The sequence below is a fragment of the Bos mutus genome, chromosome 19 (genome assembly GCF_027580195.1).
Source record: "Bos mutus isolate GX-2022 chromosome 19, NWIPB_WYAK_1.1, whole genome shotgun sequence".
Lineage (NCBI taxonomy): Eukaryota > Metazoa > Chordata > Mammalia > Artiodactyla > Bovidae > Bos > Bos mutus.
In genome coordinates, this window is record NC_091635.1 from 61,761,754 (window position 1) to 61,768,353 (window position 6,600).

Here is a 6,600-nt window from a genome sequence, read left to right on the forward strand (position 1 = left end):
AGCACAGCTTTGTGACTTTACAAGTGGTGGAACTTTCCCTGGAATATACTACCCATCTTTTCTTATTGTTTTACTTTTCCTTGAAATTCAGCCATTGCATTGCTTCCTCCAGGAAGCTTTCTCTTTTTCCAGATTGATTGATATAATCCTACACTATGACTCACTCTATTGTATAAATATTCTTTCAATGGCCCTTAATCCATTGTGTGATCCCTTGTTATGTGCCATACCACTAAGGATAAGGGTGTGTTAGTTGCACAGTCATGTGAAACTCTACAATCCCATGGACTGCATCCTGCCAAGATACTCTGTCCATGGGAATTCTCCAGGGAAGAATACTGGAGTGGGTTGCCATGCCCTTCTCCAGAGAATCTTCCCAACACAGGGATAGAAACTGGGTCTCCAGCATTGCAGGAAGATTCTTTAGTGTCCAAACTAAAGGGAAGCCTATGACACATTGGACATAGATACTCCATACGCCTTGTTTTAATTGAATGAATGAATAAAAAGATTCATTTATAATGCACTTAAAAGATTTCCTCCTTGCTTTTCAGATCAACTGCTTATAATATGTAAAGTCAACTCCTGTCCAGGCTAGAGGGAGCCAAGGAACAGCATAACTTATTTCATCCTCTTCAGCCTCACACATATTCCAAAAGAGCAGAAAGTTCTTTCTGTTATGTTCTTACTCTTCTACATCTTGGTGTAGAATGTGTACATGGTAGAGGGCAACTCGCTTATTATCATGACTATAATTGTCAATGAGACCCTGAAATTGCCAATGCACTTTCTTTCTTGCTTGCTTATCAAGTATGGATGTTGCTTATTCATCTTCTATAACCCCCAGATTGATTTCAGCTTTATTCTTTGGGGAAAATACCATCTTTTGAAGATTGCATGAGAAAACTGCTTATAGAACATATCATTCTTGGTGGAATAGGTTTCTTCCTTCTGGTGTGATGGCCTGTGACCACTATGTGGCCATCTATAAGTCCTTGCATTGTTTGGTTATCATGAGGCAGAGAGTGTGTGTTATTCTGCTGTTGGTGTTCTGCGTTAGAAGTTTTTGCAGTCAGTAATTCAGCATAGTGCTATCTGTGAGCTCCCATTCTGTGGCCCTAATGTCATTGATCACTTTATATGTGACATGTACCCCTTGTTGAAACTCATCTGTGCTGACATCTATGTCATTGGCATCTTAGTTGTGGTCGATGGAGGACTAATCTGCACTACTGTGTTTCTGCTCTTACTCATCTCCTATGTAGTCATCTTGCACTCTCTAAGAAAACTTCGTCAAGAAGACAAGCAGAAAGCTCTCCAGACCTTCATTTCCCACATCACTGTAGTTGTCTGCTTCTTTGCCCCCTGTATTTTCATACATGCAACACCTTCTAAGGCCTTCCCCTTTGATAAACTATTGAGTATGTTTTATACAGTCATAACTTCCATACTTAACCCATTATTCTATAGTCTACAAAATTCTGAGATGTTTAATCCTATGAAGATATTCTGGGAAAAATAAAAGGCAGATCAATTAGTAATTTAGTACATTTATTGTCATGAGGACAGTAAATTATCACTAGGGCCAATTTCTTTGAAATATAAAAGTTGTCATAAACCTGATGTAAACTCTTCTTTGTAGGATTAATGTTAATTATAATTAAAAATAAACTATGTGTTTGTGCTTTTAATCAATTTCCTTTCTAGAATATAAACTGGATAATGTCTGGGTTGTCACTTCACTTATAAAGAAGAAATTCATTTATCATAAAGAGTCAGTAAACAATATGTACTCTTTTAGTCAATGAAACTTTTAAAGAGTTACAGAAATGTTTAGTTAATTTCTTCATTTTTTAAATTACTTTTTTCTTTCTTCATTTTTCTTTTCAATTAGGTTTGCTTCCTTTATCTTCATTCTATTTATTATACTAGTTAAAATATTTAATGTGATATGCTGTTACTGCTAAGTCACTTCAGTCGTGTCCGACTCTGTGCGGCCCCATAGACGGCAGCCCACCAGGCTCCCCCGTCCCTGGGATTCTCCAGGCAAGAACACTGGAGTGGGTTGCCATTTCCTTCTCCAATGCATGAAAGTGAAAAGTGAAAGTGAAGTCGCTCTGTTGTATCTGACTCTTAGCGACCCCATGGACTGCAGCCTACCAGGCTCCTCCATCCATGGGATTTTCCAGGCAAGAGTACTGGAGTTGGGTGCCATTGCCTTATAAACTATCCTATTTATTCTGTTTCATTTGCCTTACATATGAAATTTTAGCATAATGCATATTATTGAATAAAAACAAACGTGTTGTCAAATAATATTAAAAATAGAAATTATACAAAATGGAATATTGTAAAACAAACCTTTGCATTCTAAATCAATGTCTCTCAGTCCTTCCAGATGCAGTCACTATATTCTGCTTCTGAAATTCTTTAAATAATAACCTTTGCAAGAACAAACATATTTTCATACATGTGTTTATCTTTCAATCGAATAAATTTTTGTATCTTACCACTCTGCTATTCTTAATGATATAAGACTTAAATCTTTCCATTTCTTTAAAACCCCTTACAACTTTATGAAGATACACAAAAGTTGATGCATCTGTTAATGTATTCCCCAGTCTTTGTAAACTATTCTACAATGAAATGCTTTTGACATTTTATAAGTATGAATTCCTGGAGGTGAAATTGTTGAGTTGATTTTTATATGTATTTATAATGTTGACATTCAAATTTTTTGCCAAAATGCCATCCATGAGCTTGTACCAAACTCATGACTTCCCTCTTACTGGAAAATACCTATTTGAACATGTTTCCAAACAACCAGTACTTGATAAACATTTGTGGTCTGTGACAATCTAATTAAATAAATAGTGTTTCATTTGTATACTTTAATTATAAGAACATAAACAGAACTGAATTCTGATATCTATTCACATGTTTAAGGTGGTTTGTATTCCTTTCTCATAAATTACTTATTAATGAATTTTATGTCTTTTATTTTATTGCTGATACTTAGCATACTAATTTTATGACTTAATTATATGCTAACGTAATTATCTTATTTAGCACGTATGTGGAATTATTATTTTTTCAGCTTGTGGTTTATTTTGATGTTTTTATACTTAATAGAATATCTGGGATCATTTAGAAATGTTTTTACATTTAGATAAATCTATCAATATTTCCTTTGCATTTTATATCTTGTTTCTTGTTGTTGTTGCTCAGGTGCTGAGTCATGTCCAACTCTTTAAGATTCCATGGACTGCAGTAGTGCCGGATTCCTCTGTCCTCCACTATCTCCTAGAGTTTTCTCAAATTAATGTCCATTGAGTTGTTGATGCTGTCTAACCATCTCATCCTCTGCCACTACCTTCTCCTTTTAACTTTAATCTTTTTCAGCGTTAAGGTCTTTTCCAATGAGTTCTTCTTCACATTATGTGGCCAAAGTATTGTAGCTTCACCTTCAGCATCAGTACTTCCAAGGAATATTCAGGATTGGTTTCCTTTAGAAGTGAGTAATATGATCTCCTTGGAGTCCAAGGGACCTTCAAGAGTCTTCTCGAGCACCACAATTCAAAAGCATCAATTCTTCACTGACTGCAGCCATGAAATTAAAGGAGGCTTGCTCCTTTTGCAAACCTGTTTTTCAGTCGCTCAGTCTTGTCTGACTCACTCTTTCCAACCCCATGGACTGCAGCACACCAGGCTTCCCTGTCCTTCACCATCTCCTGGAGCTTGCTCAAACTCATGCCCATTGAGTCAGTGATGCCATCCAACCATCTCATCCTCTGTCATACCCTTCTCCTTCTGCCTTCAATCTTTTCCAGCAGCAGGGTCTTTTCTAATGAGTAGGTTCTTCTCATCAGGTGGCCAAAGTATTGGAGCTTTGGGTCCAGCATCAGTCCTTTCAATGAATATTCAGGACTGATTTCCTTTAGGATGAACTGGTAGGATCTCCTTCCAGTCCAAAGGACTCTCAAGGGTCTTCTCAAACATCACAGTTCAAAAACATCAATTCTTCAGCACTCAGTCTTCTTTATGGTCCAACTCTTACATCCATACATGGCTACTGGAAAAATCATAGCTTTGCAAACCCTACAACATATTAAAAAGCAGCAATAGCACTTTGCTGACAAAGGTCCATATAGTCAAAGCTATGGATTTTACAGTAGTATGGAGGTGAAAGTTGCTCCATAGCTAACTTAGAATTTTCCTATTTCAATGTACCAAGATATTCTTCCACATTTTACAACATTTAAATTTTTTAGGTGTTTTTGTTGTTTTCATTTAAGGTTTACATTTTTGAACCATCTACACATTACTTTAATGCAAAGATTCCATTAGGGATTGCATTTTATTTTTAAAGATGGCAACATTTATAGATTTTTTAACTCATAATTTTGATATTGCAACTATGTTTTCTAAAATATAACAGGCGTTTGATTCCACTTCAGCCCTCTACTACCTCCCTCAGATTACTGATCTCTTTATTCATATGCTATTTAACATACAATACAACTGTATTTAAATTAAAATATACTTTGATTCATGATGAGCCTAGTAACCCTTCATTATTAGAACTTTGTCTATTCTTGCATATTTATATTTTGAAATTAAATTTCAGTAAGATAGTCTAGCAAAAACTAAACTTATTTGGTATTTTCAAAAAGTTTTTATTTAGAAAGTGCTTGTGAATTTCATCCACAAACCAAGTACATCTTTCTACTTAACAAGTCTTTATGCTCATATTATGCTTATATTGATCTAGTATATTTCTTTATTACTTAAGTCATTTTGATGTTTTTTTTTTTGCTATTAGTAAATAGATGCTGGGAAAGATTGAAGACAGAAGGAGAAGGGGACAACAAAGGATGAGATGGCTGGATGGCATCACAAACTCAAAGGACATGAGTTTGAGCAAGCTCCAGGAGTTGGTGATGGACAGGGAATCCTGGCATGCTGCAGTCTATGGGGTCATAAAGAGTCAAACACAACTGAGAGACTGAATTGAACTGAATTTATCCTCCTGGGGATTATACAAAACACTGAGATGCAAAGAGTTCTATCTGTCCCAGACTTTCTCAGGTGGCTCAGTGGTAAAGAATCTGCCGGCCAGTGCAGGAGACAAAAGAGATACAGGTTTCATCCCTTGGTCAGGAAGATCCCCTAGAGAAGGAAGTGGCAACCCACTCCCATATTCTTGCATGGAAAATTCCGTGGACAATGGTGCCTAGGGGAATATAGTTCCCCATGTGGCACTGAGAGTTGGGCATGACTAAGCAATTAAATGTGTGTGCGCGCGCACACACACACACACACAGAGTATCTGCTCCATTCTTGCTCATCTAAATTGTGACAACAGTGGGCAATCTGCTTATCATGGTCACCATCATAGACAGCAGGTCACTAGGTTCCCCCATGTACTTTTCTCTGGCTTCTTTATCATTTATAAAAACTTTTTGTTCTACTGACATTGTTCCCAACACAATCACCGACTTCTTTCATGAGAAAAAGACTGTTTCCTTCCAGTCTTATATGTCTCAAGTCTTTGGAGATCATTTATTTGCTGGTGTAGAAGTCACTCTTCTGCTGATAGTGGTCTATGACCGATATGTAGCTATCTGTAAACCTCTTCATTATTTGATCATCCTGATTCTTAGGGTGTGTGTTCTCATACTTCTGGTGGCCAGGACTGTTGGTTTTCTGCACTCATTGGTTCAATTTCTCTTTATTTACCAGCTCCCTTTCTGTGGCCCCAATGTCATTGATAACTTCTTGTGTGACATGTTCCCTTTATTGAAGTTGCTTGCACTGATAGCAACCTCATTGAACTATGATAGCTAATGGTGGGGAAATTTACACTGTTGTCTTCTTCATTCTCTCAGTGTCCTATGGAGTCATATTATCTTCCTTGAAGACTCATGGTTTGGAAGGGAATGACAGTCTTCTATACTTTTACATCCCATATGATGGTGGTCATTTTATTTATTTATTTGTTCTCTGTATCTTCCGGTATGCAAGGCCTAATGTCAAATTTGCCATGGATAAATCCATAGCAATGGTTTTCACTTTCATAACCCCCATGTTGAATTCCTTAATCTACACCCTGAGAAATTCAGAAATGAGAAATGTTATGAGGAGACTTTGGGGGTAATAATATGCCCTTAGTTGGAAGGGGACTGTTTCTATCATAGAAGTCATGATATTCATTCATTCTTTCACAGAATCAAGAAATACTTAAACTATTAAGGATTACATTATTATTTTTTTTTCCCTATGGGTTACTTAGCCTATTTATTCTGGGACAGCTGTATAAACTAATCTTTATGCAAGTGGAATATTTTATAGTCCTTAATACCAAGATATGTAATAATGCTGTATTAAGGTTTTAAGAGATAACAATTTAGGGATTTAAGTTCTTGTTTGTGGGATATGGTTACTTCTTCTTGGTACAGAGAAATGTGACCTAATAGAAGATTTTTCCTTTTAGTCCCAGAGAGTGAAATCCTTCTGAAAAGATTGCTTATTTATTTCTTTGACTGCACTGAGCTCAGTTGCTACATGTGGGGTCTTTGATCCTCATTTTGGCACGCAAGA

The 6,600-nt window shown here is 36.5% G+C and overlaps 1 pseudogene; it reads left to right on the forward strand.

The window, feature by feature from the left end:
* The first annotated feature begins 5,274 nt into the window (after positions 1-5,274).
* On the forward strand, positions 5,275-6,157 carry LOC138983953 (olfactory receptor 4A15-like; annotated as a pseudogene).
* Positions 6,158-6,600: the final 443 nt, after the last annotated feature.